Here is a 19,637-nt window from a genome sequence, read left to right as displayed (position 1 = left end):
ACATACATACATACATACATACATACATACATACATACAAAAATATATACAACTTTTGGAGATATTTGCCAGTTCAACAATTGTTAATATATTTTTCTTTTCTTTTTTTTCAGGGGGGTCACACCCGGCTGTGCTCAGGAGTTCCTCCTGGTTGTACATTCAGAAATCGTTCCTGGCAGGCTCGGGGGACAATATGGATTGCCCGGATTCGAACCACTGTCCTCTGCATGTAAGGCAAACGCACTACCTTCATGCCTTCTCTTCGGCCCCGTTAATGTACTTTTCTAATATCAGTTCCAATTTTTATATAGTCCACTTTTATGTTATTGTGTTGTAATTTGTGCCTCATCCATCAATTTATGAATAATGATTTTATGTTCTTTTTAATGGTCACTCACTAGACATGAAGATTTTAGCTAGCCTCTGGGGTGGGTCTAATAAATATTTATGGGGCCAGAGATGTGGCTCGGTGGTAAGGCACACGCCTGGTATGAAGAAACCATGGGTTTTCTACTCAGAATCACAAGAGAAGAAAAAGGAAGATTTACAGTGGAACTGGCTTCCTTTGGGGGCCTATGACCTCTTTGATGCATGGGGGGGGCTCAGTGTCAGCTAGCATGAACTTCCCTGTTGCTGTAAGATTGTTGAGTAGGGGCCACGAATCCTTGGGCACTTCAGGATACTATTTCTCTTGCTCTGATCCTTTATTATTGCCAATGGAAGGGTTGGGAATGAGGGTCAGTGGATCTTAAAGGATCACAGCCAAGTTTGGTCTTAGCTGAGGACAACAGACTGTGGCACAGACATCCCAGGGAGAAACAGGGGTTCCAACCAAGGCAGGGAGGCATATTGATTGTGTCAAGAATTCTGACTTTACAAATAGGCAGTTGGGGGCCCGGAGAGATAGCACAGCGGTGTTTGCCTTGCAAGCAGCCGATCCAGGTGGTTGGTTCGAATCCCGGTGTCCCATAGGGTCCCCCGTGCCTGCCAGGAGCTATTTCTGAGCAGACAGCCAGGAGGAACCCCTGAGCACTGCCGGGTGTGAGCCAAAAGACCAAAAAAATGCAGTTCTCTATTGGGAGACACAGTTACAAAGATGACCACTCGACGGTAGCCAAGATTCCTCTAGCCAGACAAGAGCTGTCCAGGTTTGAGGCCCGTGCTGTGGAATACATCCTAACCTAGGGGATATGTCTTGTTCAATTCCTGCTCCCTGCTGCTCCACTGCCCCTCAAATGGAGCATAAGGAAAACCAAATCGTCCTCTTATATAAGTAGAGAATTCTCACTGGAGATGAAATTATGGAAGGAAACATTAGCTCTGGTAAGTCGGACCTTTTCTTGACTGTATTTGATTGTGTTTTGCTTTGTAATAACTCCTGACATTCTCCACTACTTACTTTTCTGTTTCTTAGAAATAGAATGCTTGGGCCGGAGAGATAGCATGGAGGTAAGGCATGCAGAAGGTCGGTGGTTCAAATCCCGACATCCCATATGGTCCCCCGAGCCTGTCAGGAGCGATTTCTGAGCATACAGCCAGGAGTAACCCTGAGCACTGCCAGGTTTGACCCAAAAACCGAAAAAAAAAGAAATAAAATTCTTTTCTTGGGGAGGGGGTCACACCGACAGCGCTCAGGGGTTACTCCTGGCTGTATGCTCAGAAATCGCTCCTGGCAGTCTTGGGTGATCATATGGGTTGCCGGGATTCGAACCACCGACCTTCTGCATGCAAGGTAAACACCTTACCTTCGTGCTATCTCTCCCACCCCAGAAGTAGAGTTCCTAGTCCTATGCACACTTAGCCATGTGCGCATTATTGCTGTCATCAGTGTTTTCTTCCAGACCCATGTTTGCATGTGCCCTGTATTTGGGACATGAGGCTTCCATTGGACTTCATATATTTTAGATAGGTATCCACTCATTATATGCAGCTTTTTTGGCAGCACAAAATCTCAAACTTGAGATATCAGTGAGTCTGGGGGTTCACATTTTGAGCTAACAACTGAACAAGGTTGCTAACGATGCGTGTGGTGAGTGGCAGGGAAGAGAGTTTTAACAACATGCAGATTCATAAACCCCTGTTTAGGCTCCTTGAAATACAAGGTCAGTAGAGAGAACACTTCAATAACCTGAAAGCCAATTATTTCTAGTTTCAAAAAAGCAGAAGCGGGCCCGGAGACATAGCACAGCGGCGTTTGCCTTGCAAGCAGCCGATCCAGGACCTAAGGTGGTTGGTTCGAACCCTGGTGTCCCATATAGTTCCCCGTGCCTGCCAGGAGCTGTTTCTGAGCAGAGAGCCAGGAGGAAGCCCTGAGCGTCGCCGGGTGTGGCCCAAAACCCCCCAAAAAATTAAAAAAAAAAAAAGCAGAAGCAAATGTAGAGAGAAACTCGATGAAACAACCCTCTCTCATTCTAACCAATAATGCTTCCTGTTTTAGAACCAAAACAATCTGGACAAATTTCTCAAGGAAGAAATATTACAGCATGACATTCAGTCTAGGAAATTTCGCAAGAAATATATGTAGACACCACAGAACTTAACATCCCATGAAAAGGGAGAAAGTTGGTTGAATCGGTCTTATATAATTGAGTGACCAGAAGTTTGGGTGTGAATCTTGGGGTCCTTGTGTCATGGAGGTGCAAACTGAAACGCAGTGCGGTGTGATTTCAGAAGATGGGTACATGGGGGCTGGAGAAATAGCCTGGAGGTAGGGCATTGGCCTTGCATGCAGAAGGTCATTGGTTCGAATTCCGGCATCCCATAGGGTCCCCGGAGTCTGCCAGGAGCGATTTCTGAGGGTAGAGCTAGGAGTCAACCCTGAGCAGTGCTGGGTGTGACCCAGAAACAAAACAAACAAACACCACCAAAACGGGGCCGGAGAAATAGCGCGGAGGTAAGGCGTTGGCTTTGCATGCAGAAGGACAGTGGTTCGATTCCCGGCTTCCCATAGGGTCCCCCAAGCCTGCCTGGAGCGATTTCTTTTTTTTTTCTTTTTTCTTTTTTTTGCTGGCCGTGCCTGTGTTTATTGTCCTACATCCCAGACCAGATCGTGCCGCAATTCTCTCTGGGGGCAGGGGACACTGCCCCCCCAAGAAAACAGCTGCTCTCCAGCATGGCCCCAGGGCTCTCACGTCCAGTGCCCTGACTACAGCCTCCCCCACCCTACAGAGGGTCCAGTCTGTGGAGGTTTCGGGGAACCACTGCATACATAGGAATGGCCGAGGCAGTGCCTGCCTTCTGACAGGGCAGGGGGGAGGCAGGGCGAGGATCACTCGGCCCCCCACCCCGCCTGAAGCCTTCCGGGATATCCATCAAGCCCCGCGGTCTGAACGGCCTTGGGGGCTTCGTGTCGAGTCCTCTCGCCTCCTGCAGGGAACTGGGGGGCTCCGGCTTCGCTCACGCCTCCTTCAGGACTTGGGGGTGGCGGTGGGGGCTCAGGACGGCCGGAACCTCCTCTGCGCCCGCATGAGCTCGATCTGCTCACTGCTTGCCCTCCTCGGATTTTTGGCGCAGCTGTGCCAGATGCTCCGTCTTGGGCTCGCGGTGCTGCTGGGCGTCGAAGCTGAGAAGCTCCTTGCGGGCGCGTCGGCGCTGCTCCCGCTCCAGCACCCGCAGGCCGGCGGCCACCCCCGGCGAGGCCCCTTCACCCAGCCCTGGGCGTCAGGGACGCCCTCCTCGCGCGCGCCCGGCTCTCCTCCTCGGCCGTCTTCTTCTTGTCCTAGGCCTCCGTGAAGGCATCCAGCTCAGCCCGCAGCGCCTCAGGGGCGGATCCACCTGTGAATTCCGCTGGGCGCGGGGCGACTCTCGCTGGAGACCACCAAACAGCGGGGCCCTCGGTGTCAGGGCGGCCCGCACACCCTGGGGCTTCTGCAGCTGTATCTGGGCGACCTGGACACCCGGGCCGGGCCTGGGGGGTAGGGGGAGAACACGGACTCTGCTTCCTGGGGGCGCTCGGCCAGGTCTGGCTTCTCCCAGAGCTGCCCTCGCCGGACCGGCCCCAGCCGCAAAGAGGCGGCCCAGATGCGCCTCTGAGCAGTATGGGGGCACACTGAGGACAACGAGTGTTGTGTAATTGTTGTAATCATGTTTTTGCCTGTCACCCCACCTGGATCTTCCAGGTGGGGGTGATTAAGGAAACAAATAAATAGCTCGTTGGGGAGGCATATGGAGCTCTTTTGCCAGAACTGACGGCTTGTTCGGTTTGCTTTTTGGAGCTGGCTGCAACTGACAAAAGACTTTCTTTGCTGAACCTTTGGTCCCCTAATCTTTTGCATTCGTTGATGATTTACTCCGGATATTATTATCAAAGTCTCCCCCAAAAGGGGGGACGGAAGAATGGGATTCAATTTATCATTCTGGGAGTCATTCTTAGACTTGGAGACCATCAACAAGGGGTTTGACCTCCCCCCACATTGGCGCCCGGAACAGGTGAATCCGGACCCTCTGGAACTGTAAGTGACATGTTTTATTGGAAATTACCTCTGGAGATCCTTGGCTGGTTATTATGGATACTCACGCTCATTATGCCATCTGTTATTAAATACATCGGTTTGGCATTACTCAAGTGCATTACTCTGCTTGGATATAAACCACTTGGTTTGATACTAGTAAATATCGTTGTCGTTGGATGGTTGCTGCTTACAATTCAATCAAAAATTTCTACTCCAATATTTGCATAGCTTGAGTGGTCTCCATTAGTCATAGTTTGTGGAATTTCTGTGTTGGCTAATATGACTATCATATGCATAGGCATTGGCTGGTGGTTAGGAAATAGACAATGTGGAAATTGTAAAGTGATGACCAGTATGGACAATAAAAAATTTTTTCCTACGAAAATTCAGACTAAGATACAGGCTGATAAATCTAACACTGGCAGCAAAAGTATAGGTATTTTTGCTGGTAAAAAAATCAACCCGGACACGTAATTTAGATACTCATAATCCAAATCAAGATCTTGACACTGATGATCAGCCTCCAGTGCTAAGTCCACAAGAGAGTCCTGATTCTGTTCACAGTATGGACTCACATGTTAGTGCCAACTCAGACAATGAACCACATTCTAGTATTCCATACCTCAGGCATCAGAGTCCTGTGCAAGGTACTTCTGTTAATCCGGCCAAAACTCCATTGCAAACAGTATATGTTTCAAATTATGAATCTCTCGAAATGGAGGATGTGGAACGGTTTAAGAAAGCATGTAAAGAATTTGGGGCTACCTCTCCATATTGTCAGGAGGTACTAAGCATGTGGTGTCGAAAATCAATTTGGACTCTACATGACTTTAAAAAACTTGCTGAAATATGCCTGCCATCTAAACAGCGAACTGAATGGGAAATGTTATATGCAGAGGGTGTGAAATCCAAATTATATAGTCCAGATGGAACCATAAAACGAGTGGTTTTGAATATGAATTATTCTTTTGTTAAGTTCAGTTCCTCCAGGATCTACAATTAGAAAACAGGGAAACACCTACAGGGCCAATCCCCCAGGCCCTTACAAATCAGGGGCAAAAACATCAAACCATAATTCTCCCCAGCCCATTTGAATTATTAATGGGAGAAAATCAATATTCAGATATACAGACACAAGCGGATTTACCAAAGGAAAACTCAAAAATAATTAAAGACATTGCATTATCTGCATGGGAAAGAATTGATACTAACTTATGTAGAATTTGTGGCTTAACTCAAAGATGCTTTAAAAATACAAGTTAAGGGGGCCGGGAGGTGGTGCAAAAGGTAAGGTGCCTGCCTTGCCTGCGCTAGCCTTGGACGGACCACGGTTCGATCCCCCGGTATCCCATAGGGTCCCCCAAGCCAGGAGTGACTTCTGAGCGCATAGCCAGGAGTAACCCCTGAGTGTTACCGGGTGTGGCCCAAAAACCAAAAAAAAAAAAAATACAAGTTAAAAATGATGAGGTGAGGAAATTTCTAGAAAAATATTTGGCTTATAATGCTAATTCAGCTTGCAAATTGGTATTGGCTCCATTGCAGGAAAAAGCTGATTTAAATGAATTTTTATATGCATGTAGGAATGTTTATGATATACCCCATTCATTAGCAAATTCAGATCAGGTGCAAACCTTTGCAATTACTAAAGGAAATATACCTATTTACCAAAGGGGACAAAAACTTACCCGAAAACCAGGTCTCTGCCCAAAATGTAATAATGGTTACCACTGGGCGAAAGACTGTAGATCTGGAAATCCCCCTAATAATAACATAGGAAGAGGTTTTAATACAAACCCAAGGAGACAATTTGCCTGTTACCATTGTGGAAAACAGGGGCATATTAAAAGGAATTGCTGTCTTTTGTTAAGTTCAGTTCCTCCAGGATCTACAATTAGAAAACAGGGAAACGCCTACAGGGCCAATCCCCCAGGCCCTTACAAATCAGGGGCAAAAACATCAAACCATAATTCTCCCCAGCCCAGCCCAAGAAGATTAATCTCAATTAATGAATTAACACATGCCACTGTGGGCAGTGCTGGGCTTGATATAACTTGCCCAGTGGACATTACAATTTACCCAGGAGAATGCCCTTATATGTTACACACAGGCATAGTGGGACCACCACCCCCAGATACAATGGGTTTGATTCTGGGCAGAAGTTCCCTTAATGTAAAAGGTATATCAGTAACTACAGGTGTTATTGATTCAGATTCAAAGGGAGAAATTATTGTAGTTATCAATGTGTCAGTTACTTGGACTTTCAAAAAAGGGGAGACGATTGCCCAAATAGTAATAATACCTTATGTTAAATTTGGGACATCAGATAAGAACTGGAGGTTTTGGAAGCACAGATCCAGGGGCTGCCAAAAACCCATTAGTGGCTCTGATTACTAAATGTAAAGATGAAAATCTAATGATTAAACTTAATATAGAAGGGCAATTCTTCAATGGCATGATAGACACAGGTGCTCAGGTCACTGTAATTTCTGATAAAGAATGGCCAAAAAATTGGTCTCTGCAAGAAATTCCATATTCATTAAAAGGAATAGGAGGCCTGAGTTCTTGTTTGTTAAGCACAAGAACCATGGTATTTCATGGCCCAGAAAACCAAAAGGCTATAATCAGACCTCATGTGGGCCCATTCTCACCGGCCCTGTGGGGCCGTGATTTTCATATTCCATTAGCTCAAGGTGAGCCTGAACCTTCTCCTGAATTAAAAACCCAAAATTTTTGGTAGGGGCCACTGCCAGAAAAACCCCAGCACCAATAAAAATAAAATGAAAATCTGATGAACCAATTTGGATAGGCCAGTGGCCCCTTAAAACTGATAAATTAAAGGTGCTGACAAAATTAGTGGAAGAACAGCTAATATTAGGACATATTCAGCCTTCGTTTTCTCAATGGAATTCAGCTGTATTTACCATAAAAAAGAAATCTGGTAAATGGAGATTGTTAATGGATCTGAGTGCTGTGAATTTATCTATGGTACCTATGGGAAAATTCCAGACAGGTTTACCATCATCTGTAGTAATCCCTAAGGAATGGCCACTAATTATAATTGATTTAAAAGACTGCTTCTATCATATACCTTTTTTTTTTTTTTTTGGTTTTTGGGTCACACCTGGCAGTGCTCAGGGGTTATTCCTGGCTCCAGGCTCAGAAATTGCTCCTGGCAGGCACAGGGGACCATATCGGGAGCCGGGATTCGAACCGATGACCTCCTGCATGAAAGGCAAACGCCTTACCTCCATGCTATCTCTCCGGCCCCTCTATCATATTCCTATTCACTCAGATGATAAACACCGTTTTGCATTCTCAGTTCCTTCTATTAATAATACTCACCCTTGCAGGCGTTTTCAATGGGCTGTTCTCCCTCAGGGCATGCTAAATTCACCAACTATGTGTCAATATTTTGTGTACAAAATTTTGAGCCCTGCTCGTGAAAGATTTCCTCAAGCTATAATTTATCATTACACTGATGATATTATAATTACAATGAATAATGAAACAGATTTACAGAAATTATATGCATATGTGATTAATTGTTTGCAAATGGCAGGACTGAAAGTAGCTTTAGAAAAAATACAGACCATGCCACCATATCAATACTTTATTTTGGACAGAACATCAATACACCCTCAGAAAATTTCCATAAAAAAAGAGAACCTTAAAACGCTTAATGACTTTCAGAAACTTTTGGGTGATGTAAATTGGCTCTGCCCAGCACTAGGTATCTCAAATGCAAAGCTGTTTAATCTGTTTAAAACTTTGGAAGGTAATCCTGCATTAGATAGTCCCAGAAATTTAACACAAGCTGCTAAAAATGAATTGGACATTTCTTGAACAGACTGCAAAAATCATTTCTCTTAAGATTTATCCCTGGAGAGAAGGTATTTTTATTAATTTTCCCTATAAAAGAAACACCTACTGCGGCTTTAATGCAACAGGCTGGTCCTTTGGAATGGGTGTATTTACATAACAAACAGCCTCAGTCTGTGATATCTTACCTGCAACTAATCTCAGAATTGATTATTAAAGCAAGACTCAGATCAATATCTTTGTTAGGTTTTGATCCAGATATAATAGTATTGCCAATACCAAAAAAGGAAATTGAGTTAATATTACCTCTTAATGAATCTCTACAAAGGGCTCTCTCAGATTTTACAGGAGAGATTTCTTCTCATTATCCAAAAGGAAAGACCTGGGACTTTTTGAAAAAGACTCAGTTTGTTATCTCTTCAATTGTGAGGGATTCTCCTATTCCCAATGCAAAAGTTTTCTATGTAGATGGATCAAGTGGGGGACGGGGCGGAATAACCAAAGAAAATATGAATATAACGATAGAAACCAAATATAAGTCTGCACAGAAAGTTGAATTAGCAACGTTAATTTATCTATTAGAAAATGTATCTGGGCCGGGCGGTGGCGCTGGAGGTAAGGTGCCTGCCTTACCTGCGCTAGCCTAGGAGACGGACCGCAGTTCGATCCCCCGGCGTCCCATATGGTCCCCCAAGCCAGGAGCGACTTCTGAGCGCATAGCCAGGAGTAACCCCTGCGCGTTACCGGGTGTGGCCCAAAAACCAAAAAAAAAAAAAAAAAAAAAAAAAGAAAATGTATCTGAAGCCATGAATGTCGTTTCTGATTCTTTATATGTTGTAAATTTATGCCCGGTGATAGCCACTGCCTCCCTCAATTCTCATAGTCCTATTATACAGAATTTATTAAATATATTACAACACATTATTCAAAAAAGAACTGAACCTATCTTCATCACACATATTAGAGCTCATTCAGGCCTTCCAGGGCCAATGGCTCAAGGAAATAAAACTGCTGATTTGTTGGCAATGCCTATATTTGAATCACCTGTAGAGGAACATTCAGCCTTACACACAAATGCTCATTGTTTACATGTAAATTATCAAATTCCATAGAGGCAAGCGAGAGAAATTATAAAAAGATGTAACATATGTGCCCCGCTAGCACAAAAGACTCATATAGCAGGAGCAAATCCAAGAGGCTTGCAGTCTAATGAATTGTGGCAAATGGATGTAACCCAAACAGACTTATTTCCCAAAAAAACCATACCTTCATGTGGTAGTGGATACATATTCTCTATTTATTTGGGCAATTCCTATGTCTTCCCAAAAATCTAAGGCAGTTTGCAGTTTTCTTTTACAATGTTTTTCTGTTATGGGTATTCCGTATTCTATTAAGACTGATAATGGACCCTCTTATATAAGTAAAACTTTTGAATTTTTTTGTAATGAATGGCAAATAAAACATCTTAAAGGAATTCCCCACAATTGTCAAGGACAGGCAATTGTGGAAATAGCCCATAGAACTCTGAAAACTCAATTGCAAAAAAATAGAAAAAGAGGTTTAACGCCAACGGAGCTGTTATCTTTGACTCTCATTACACTAAATTATCTAAATTTACCTCAGGGAGAGAGCTATACAGCAGGGGAAAAACATTTTAAAGAAGATAATCAGAGACAAGAAACAACAAATATTCCAATTTGGATAAAAGAGGATAAAAAATAGATTGCTGGTTATCTTCTCTTGAGAGGGAGGGTTTATGCTTATGTATCTACAAATGACAACCCTCCTAAGAAATTTTGGGTCCCCTTGCACCTCGTTAGAAATCGGACTGGTGCTGATGATCAAGGTCAGGTTGCTAGGACTATAGATTCCTCCCCACATCAAGTACAGAGTGCTCAAGATATTGACAGCTGTGGTGCTGCTGAGGTGACTGGGAAAGTAAGTGAGGGATTAACTTTCATACCTCATATTCTCAGTGAATCTGACAAAAGTGAAAAATCCTTACAGTCTGGACTACAAATAGAAAAACAGAAACCTGTTTTCACTGGATTACAAAATTTGGGTAACTCATGTTACATGAATTCAATATTGCAATGCTTGTATAATATTACAGACTTGACTCAGTATTTTTATCAAGATCATTATAAAAAAGATATTAACAGAGAAAATCCAAAGGGACATAAAGGTAAATTAGCAGATCAATTTGGTCAGCTTATCAAAATCATGGGAAATGGATGCCATAAGTATTTCAATCCTGAAAGCTTCAAAGCAACAATAAGTTTACTCAATGACCAATTTGCTGGACACAACCAACAGGATCCTCACAAATTATTAATGTTTCTTATAGAAGGACTACATCAAGATTTGCTTAAAAATTCAATAACAGATGAAACTGTACACTTTATAGACAATGATAAATATGAACAATTTAGAACTTGCAAATCTATTATCTATGATACCTTTCAAGGACATTTTAAATCTATACTACAGTGTCTTACATGTTACCAAAAGTCTGAGGTTTATGAAACATTTGTTCAGTTGTCCCTGGCTGTCAAGTCTGCAGATAAATGTACTTTACAGGAATGCCTTGTTGAATTTTTTAAAGAAGATTTGAGAGATAACAATAGAATTCACTGTTATAATTGCAACACTAAAAGGAATTTTTCAAAGAAAACATATTTATGGTAAATACCTCCCGTATTGATAATTCATTTGAAACGTTTTGCTTTTGATGGAAAACAGATTAAAAAATTATACACTTATGTGGATTTTCCTTTGGAAGACCTCAATTTAGCAGAGTTCACTCAAGAAGATAATAACAAGATTGAAAAATATAATTTATCATCAGAATCAAATCATTTTGGTCAAATTAATTATGGACATTGTACTTCATATTGTAAAATTGCCACAGAACAGTATTGGATCAATTTTGATGATAAGAAGATCAAGAAAATCCCTATTGTATCGGTAAAATCTACAGCAGCATACATCTTGTTTTATATTTCTCGTAGATCTACTATGAATACTTAATGATCATTTCCTTTATTTGTCGATTATCATTGATGTTTTACTGGTCATTTTTTAGGTATGATTTCTTAATAGGAATGAATACGATGAATTCTCATTGTGGTTGTTTGTATGATGTATTTATGCCTCAATTTCAGTATTGTTTTAGGTTACTATTAATTAGAAGATTTTGCAATATATTGATGTTACTTAAGACCAATATGAAAGAAAGATTCTTAATCATGTTAATGTTGATTTATGATTGTGTATTGATATATGTTTATTTGGCAACTTTTGACTTTTTATTGTAACATCAGTATTTTATTGCTCTCAACATAGATTTTTAGATGGAGGTATAATTATAGTTTGATATAACCATAATTTTGGGTAGACTCTGTTCACAATGCTCATTATTGATGACTGATTATAATATATTTATTGTTTCATATTTGCATTATAGAATTTTATGGTCATGTTGTGCATGAAATTCTTGATCATCTAGATTCACTCGACTTTGATTTAATAATTTTTTTCGTTACTATAATTTTTTGTTATTTTGGAATATTCATTTAAACAGTTTTTTCATTATTGTATTTTCAAAGTGTTTTTTCTTTTTTCTTTTTGATTCAATTCAAATTTTTGGCTTTATTTTGATTCCTGTCTAATAGACATCTCTGGCAATTATAAATGAGTGTTATTCCCATAATTTTGTATAGTATGTATTTGCACATTTATTGGTTTTGTAATTTTTGTTTATGGTTTTCTTTTCCTGACACTTTATCCCTTAATTTATTATTTCTCACAATTCATCTTTTCTTCCTAGTTCTTAACGTTTTCTTTGTAGAAATCTCATCACAATTGCAAGCCTCCTGATATCAAACTGAGGAATACATCATTAACTGTTCCAGTGCTGTGTCCTATATCAAGTAACAACTCAACTTTTCTGATTCATCAAATGTCTTTGGTCGGACTTTTAGGAGTTCTATACTCCCTATCTTTTTAGTGTAAATTTTGACTTGGTAAAAAAAATTTTTTTTTTTTGGTTTTTGGACCACACCCTGTGAGGCTAAGGGGTTACTCCTGGCTATGCGCTCAGAAGTTGCTCCTGGCTTCTTGGGGGACCATATGGGACGCCGGGGGATCGAACTGCGGTCCGTCCTAGGCTAGCGCAGGCAAGGCAGGCACCTTACCTCCAGCGCCACCGCCCGGCCCCATTTGGTAAAAATTTTAGCTTTTGTATTTGTATTTTTTATGATTAGAATCCTTTAAAGTATATTTAATTCTATATTTTTGTAATTATTGTAATTAATGTTTTTAATTAATGATAATTAGTGTTTTAATCTTATAAAATTGATATTATATTTCATTAAAGTTTTGTAATTATGTAGTGTTGTATTGTATTGTATATTATTATTGTATTGTATTGTATACTATTATTGTTTGCTTACAAAAAAGGGGGAATTGTTGAGTAATTGTTGTAATATTGTTTTTGCCTGTCATCCCACATGGATGACTTTATTTGCTGAAACTTTGGTCCCCTACTCTTTTGCATTCATTGATTATTTACTCCGGATATTATTATCAAAGTCTCCCCCAAAAGGGGGGACGGAAAAATGGGATTCAATTTATCTTTCTGGGAGTCATTCTTAGACTTGGAGACCATCAACAAGGGGTTTGACCTCCCCCCACAAGAACCACTTGTAAGTAGGTGCTGGTGTAATGGCAAGTTATTGCACTATAGATCTATTCTTACCTAATTGCAACCCTTTTCACCTTTTTTACCCTTTGTCCTTAAGAAAAACTAAATGAACAAAAATGTTTTTAATTCATTTCCCATCATGGCAAAGAACAGCACACAAGTAATCAACTATGGGCTATGTTGAGAAGGTTGAATACTGGGGCCGGTGTGGTGGTGCAAGAGGTAAGGTGTCTGCCTTGGGCCTAGAGAGATAGCACAGCGGCGTTTGCCTTGCAAGCAGCCGATCCAGGACCAAAGGTGGTTGGTTCGAATCCCGGTGTCCCATATGGTCCCCCGTGCCTGCCAGGAGCTATCTCTGAGCAGACAGCCAGGAGTAACCCCTGAGCATAGCCGGGTGTGGCCCAAAAACCAAAAAAAAAAAAAGGTGTCTGCCTTGCCAGCACTACCCTAGGACGGACAGCAGTTCGATCCCCTGGCATCCCATATGGTCCCCCCAAGCCAGGGGCAATTTCTGAGCACATAGCCAGGAGTAACCCCTGAGCATCACCGAGTGTGCCCCACCCAAAAAAAAAAGGTTGAGTACTGTGTTCCATATCAGGACCTCCTTCATTAGTGCTCACCCCTGTGTTGAGAGCCAGAAGAACACGACCACGGATAGTCTCTTCTGATTCTCTGCATCAGGGAAAACAACTCCTCAGATAGAGGAATTATCAGCATTTTCTGAGTCTATATTATCGGAGTTAAATCCACACACATTTCTACCTTTGTGCATTAGCAAGAAAACTTTTTCTCTGAGTTGATATTCATGTGTTAGTTGTAAATGAGAAAGAATGTCACATCCCAAGATTTAGGATTCAATGGTCATCTCAGAGTTGTTTGATGTAGAAGTCACTGGTGAGGAAGGATCTCAGGTGAAGAGGGCATTCACAAGGAAGCAACCATGAGCCACTTCGAGAAGTCAGTTTTGACTATATTTTTGACTGTACATTTAGTTTATTTTGGAGGGAAATGGATATCATATTAGGGACTGTAATTATGGACTATGTCAGCCTATTCAATGGTATGGGTGAGGGGCTTAAAACAGGGTGTATGCTTCTGTATTTAAGGAAGAAGGGCTAAGGGCATTAGGGAAAGCTGTATGTTAAACGATGTCACATGCTTTAGGTGGTTATAGTAAGCAAGACCATGTCTGGAGTGTCTTTTGAAAACTGTTCTATGTGCATGCTTGTAACTTCATATTCTTGAGCTGAAACCTGACAGTAGACAGCAGAGAGTGAAGAAGACACTTTATGTATAAAAGTGGTCATGGCCACTTTTATAGTATCATATATTTAGTAATTTGTCAGTATCAAGGAGGTGAGAAATATTCAGTCTCTTTAATTGTCCACGTGCTCTGACTGCATGCCCAGTTTTCAGCATCCAAGCTGAGTTTTCCTTAACAATTTTTACCTATCTCAAATCTAGGACATCAATCTTTGCGATGAGCAAACTTAGTTAGAAGATAGCAGGGTACCAATTTTCTGAGATAGGGGAACTGGGTCTTTTTAATCCTGGGCATTGATTAGTCTAGGTTGATACCATATTTCACACAAGTATGATATGATATCAAATATATTATATTTGTCACATCTAATAGAGCCTCTGTGTAGCACATTCAAACACAAAATGAAGATACACGTATATACACCATGGTGAATTTGGGAATTGACAGCGACAAGTTATGGAATTATCTTAATATATTTTCATCATGGAGAATTTTTTTCAGAGATTTCTAAAAGTCTGTTTATCAGTTGATGTTTTACGATTTTCAATTTGCACAAATTATGGCTTCTACATTTTATGGGAAGTGTTATACCCAGTGGTTCTCAGGGGTTTTTCTGGCTCTGCACTCAGAAATTGCTCTTGACAGGTGCGGGGATGATATGGGATGCCTGAAATAGAACTCTGTTCTATCCTGCATAGGTCTCATGCTAGTCAAAGGCCCTACTGCTGTGCAATCTCTCTGGCCTAGACTTCAACATATTTATTTAGTTAAAGAAATGTGAGTTACAAAGTAATAGGTTGGGTTTTGTGCATTTAAAACTTCATCTATCCCAATATCAGCGTCAACTCCCATCACCTGTGTTAGGAATTATAATCTATCATTTTCCCAATGTTATTTGTTTGGTTTGGTTTCGTTTGGTTTGGTTTTTTGGGTCACACCTGGCAGAGCTCTGGAATTACTCCTAATTCTACACTCAGATATCGCTCTTGGCAGGCTCAGGGGACCATATACGATGCCAGGATTAGAAAATACAGCTTCTGCATGCAAGGCTAACTCTCCCCCCTACTGTTTGTTAACTATTGTCATATATAGCATTGCTAATTTTTTATTAACTCTGTGAGGCCAGATGAAGGTAAGAAGTGAAAACACACACAGGAAAAGAAATGACTCTATAGGACACTAAGAACGTCCACGTGTCTCTGTGGCCCACCAGAGGACACTGAAATCCACACAATTTTCCCAGAATACACTTCAAATAAAGTTGGCCCTAACATTATTATGTGAGACAGTGTGACAATCCAGATTGTGTGTTATCTGAGTGTAAAAGAAACCTTAGAGAGAGGCACCTATGCTTCATGAGAAAATGGCAGGGCTACTGATACCTCAAGAATCCCTTGTGAAGTTTCTGGATGCGAGTCTAGGGCTCATATATTTCTAATATAATTTTGTATATATATATTTGGTTTTTGGGCCACACCCGGCATTGCTCAGGGGTTACTCCTGGCTGTCTGCTCAGAAATAGCTCCTGGCAGGCACGGGGGACCATATAGGACACCGGGATTCGAACCAACCACCTTAGGTTCTGGATCGGTTGCTTGCAAGGCAAACACCGCTGTGCTATCTCTTTGGGCCCTAATTTTGTATATATTTTTGACTCTCATGGACACATTGTATGTTATCAACTGAGCAATGTGCTGAAAAATCACTCCTGACTGTTGTTGAATACCAAAGGTGACATCACGGATCACTCCTGGTTGGCTATATGCAGGCAAGCATCTTTCTATATTCTAACTTATGACTCATGGTTTACTTAATTTTTTTTTTTTTTTTTTTTTTTTTTTTTTGGTTTTTGGGTCACACCTGGCAGTGCTCAGGGGTTATTCCTGGCTCCAGGCTCAGAAATTGCTCCTGGCAGGCACAGGGGACCATATGGGGCGCCGGGATTCGAACCGATGACCTCCTGCATGAAAGGCAAACGCCTTACCTCCATGCTATCTCTCCGGCCCTACTTAATTTTTTATAACTGAAACCTACTACAAACATGACTCATGATTTACTGAAGCATATAGTAAATTTATGTCTCAGTTATTCAGCACCAGTAGAAGTATAGATTTTTCCCTGGAACACATCTTTTCCTTTATTATTTTCATATTTTATTGTCCACTGGAGCTTCCCAGGCTAAGATGGGAAGAAATATAATTATGAGGTTGTTGTTCCAGGTTGTTGCCCTTTACATTTTCCACTGAAAACCCCAACATTTCCAGTTTTTCAAACTGACCTTGTTTTGAATGTAAGTAAATAAAGGAAGTTCAATTTTGAATTTATTTCTCCATACAGCAAAATAACAGCACAGAAGGAAGTTAAAATGGGCCAGCAGCACAGGGGTATTTCCTAGGCTATTTGCATTGTGGAATTTGTTTTGACTTTTGGGGTACTACATGGTATGTTGAGCATTGTACCAGTATTGCTGTCCGAAGACAAACTTAACATCATCTGGACTAACTCTTCAGCTCCTAGTCTATGCATGTCTGCATGGGAGTTATCATCTATTTTGAGGAAAATGAAGTGATTTCTGTTGCCTATATTTCCAGATTGCAAAGCACACCAGAATTTAGGAATTTAGGAATTAGCATTTAATTTTTAGTAAATTTCAAAAGAAAAATAAGACCCAAATACCCTCAACTTCCATATACTGATCCCGGGTATGTTCTGGGAAGAAAGAAACCTTCCTTGAGACCTTCCACAAGAGCCATGTGCTGATGCTGCTAGCCCTTCTGGGAACATCCTAGATTGTGGTTGTGATGAGTATGAGCTTCTGAAAAAGGGATAGATGCAGCTAAGATCAGAGCTTCATGAACTCTGATGCACAGCAATTCTTTTACCACCAGTAACACTGGAAATGTGGCGATAACAACTTTCAAAAAGCTTCATATTTACTATTTCCTCTCTATCAGTAGGTCTAAAGCTGCAGAATATTCAGGTAGAAATATGTATGGAGACTAAGGGCTCCCAGGCAATACAAGAGGGGATACTTGTCTTACCCTTGAATTCAGCTTCAAGAAAATGGTCCTAGAAAATGAATATTTCACAAATGCAGTTTAAGAAAATGTAAAGATGATGAGGACATGTGAAATGGATCATTTATGGAACAAAAATGTTTTAACCATTAGGTTTACTTGAAAGTACGTCCAGGATGAGCGATGCAGAGGTGAGGGGGACATTTCTACTGAGCCATTATCAGATGCTGATCTCTAGAAGAAGTTAACTGAAATACTCAAATATAAGTCATAATCTAGAGATGCGATTTCTCCAGTTCGATGCCAGTAGTGAAGTTATCAGCTCAGAGAAGGCCTTGAGATTTAGAGTGCATCATTAGTAGAATAGCACCCTTTTAGCTTTGGGGATCCTGAAAAGGAAAATCTTTCAAGGGCATTGCAAGTTCAGTCTAGTGTGAAAAATGAACCAGTTGTGAGATGCAGGTCAGGAGGAAGGCCATGTTCTCTTTGATCAAGGCGGGAGTCACCATTGCAATGATCCAAGAGGGTTACTTGCTCTCCTCCCTGTTGCACTGAAGAAAGGTCATTCTACATTTCCTAGTTTGGATATTTTCCCAGTAAATTTTGAGTGCCTCTTTGCTTAGCCCAAAAACTAAAACACAAAACCAAAAATTAATTAGACATAGAGGATAAAAAGCATTGATAAACATGGGCTTCCCATCTTATGAACTTAGTGCTGCCTAACCTCTTCATTTATCATTTTTATTCAGACACAATTTACCTGTAGATAGGGGGCAGATGGAGTTACGAAATAAATGTAATTTTCCAATACTTAATTCAGCCAAGTTGGGTCTTCAAAAGTGGTGAGTGAAGGGAAGACGCATTGGAGAAGGGGGTTGTTCTTTTTTTACTGAAGCTGTCAGGCATTGGCTCCACCATCAAGTCGCTGCTGAGAGACATCCTTGGTCTGCAGCTACAGACAGACCTGGCACTACTGAGGGGCGTTGGGCACCTGCACAGGTGGTGGCGCAAATGGGGAGGCCTGATGCTCCCCACAACCTTTACCTATCAATATGTAGAGTCACTCTTCTGTTGCCTACATACTCTGCTGGTCTGCACAACCTCAAGGAACATTTTCAGGTGCGTCTGACCCTGGATCCTGACACTGCTCATCGCATCCTGTCTCCCAGGACCAGAAAACGGTCAGCTTTTACCCCCTCGGCAAAGCAGGTGGACCCACGTCAGGCACTTGCCCCAAGGCCTTCATCTCCCTAGAAGCCATCTTGGGCATGCAGGGCTTTGAAGGGGGCCGGCACTTCTGACAGGTAGAAATCCAAGGCTCGGGCATGTGGTCCTTAGGGGAGTGCAAAGAGTTGTTCCCCCGAAATGCTCCCAGCACTCCATCCCCTCGTGACGGCTGCTGGCAACTTCAGAAGCTCACTGGGGTCCACCAGGCATTAAGCCACATTGGCGTGTTTCTGTACGATGACTTGCAAAAAGTTGCCTTTTACAATTTGGTTAACTGCTCCCACTTTTGTACACTCAATGGCAGCTTTTTGAAAAACCTCCTGCCTTACTTCGGTCTTGGCTCCTTGTTCATAGAGTTTTCCATAAACATTGTCTGAGCTGACAGCAAGTCCCTCGACCACTTCTCTGCCTTGTTTGCCCTGTGTAACTCAGTTGGGGTAATAAAGTCAGAGACCTTTCTGCAGTCTGAATACTGTTGTGTTTTTCACTATCACAACCCTACCCCACCTCTCTATCTTTATCCTGTGCCCACTTCTGGCCAAGTTTTGAGCAGAGTCCTCTGTGCCCTCAAGGTTTTGGGGGAGGATCTCACAATCAAGTCTCCAGGATGTATCTTCACAAAGGGCCCCCCTGCTAATACCTGCTAATACCATGTTAATATCTCCTTGCTTTGCTCTTCAAGCCATTTGGCATCATTTGGGCCTCCTGAGTACTGCTTGGGAAATCCCCAAACAACATAAAACAGCCCCCAAACCCAAATATATTTCTATGTCTTTTAGTGGGGCAAGTATTCAAAAAGGTGATGTTCATAGACAAAACTTAAAAACACCCTTATGGGGTTGGGTCAATAGCCTAGCAGTGAGGGTGTTTGCCTTGCATGTGGCTGACCTGGTTTCTAGCCCTAGCCTCCCAGAGGGTTCCTTGAGCCTGTCAGGAGTGAATCCTAAGGTCAGATCCAGGAAAAACCCTTCATCACTGCCAGGTGTGGGATAGTAACAGAGCAGAGAGCCAGCAGTACCCCTGAGCACCACTAGATATTGCCATAAACAACCCCTCCCCAAACACCAAAACCAAAAACTCTTCCATTCCTTAATTAGAAATTTTTCATTGCTGGAAGGCTAAAAATAGAGGTGAAAACAAATTATTAGTCAATG

General features: G+C 41.7%; 1 pseudogene; it reads right to left on the bottom strand.

Annotated features, from left to right (window-relative positions):
• Positions 1-3,434: 3,434 nt before the first annotated feature.
• Positions 3,435-18,195, bottom strand: LOC126000522 (ribosomal RNA-processing protein 7 homolog A-like; annotated as a pseudogene).
• Positions 18,196-19,637: the final 1,442 nt, after the last annotated feature.

Source organism: Suncus etruscus (assembly GCF_024139225.1).
Source record: "Suncus etruscus isolate mSunEtr1 chromosome X unlocalized genomic scaffold, mSunEtr1.pri.cur SUPER_X_unloc_1, whole genome shotgun sequence".
NCBI classification, from domain to species: Eukaryota; Metazoa; Chordata; class Mammalia; order Eulipotyphla; family Soricidae; genus Suncus; species Suncus etruscus.
The sequence above is the reverse complement of the archived record's forward strand: the minus strand, read 5'-3'. Positions and strand labels throughout refer to the sequence as shown.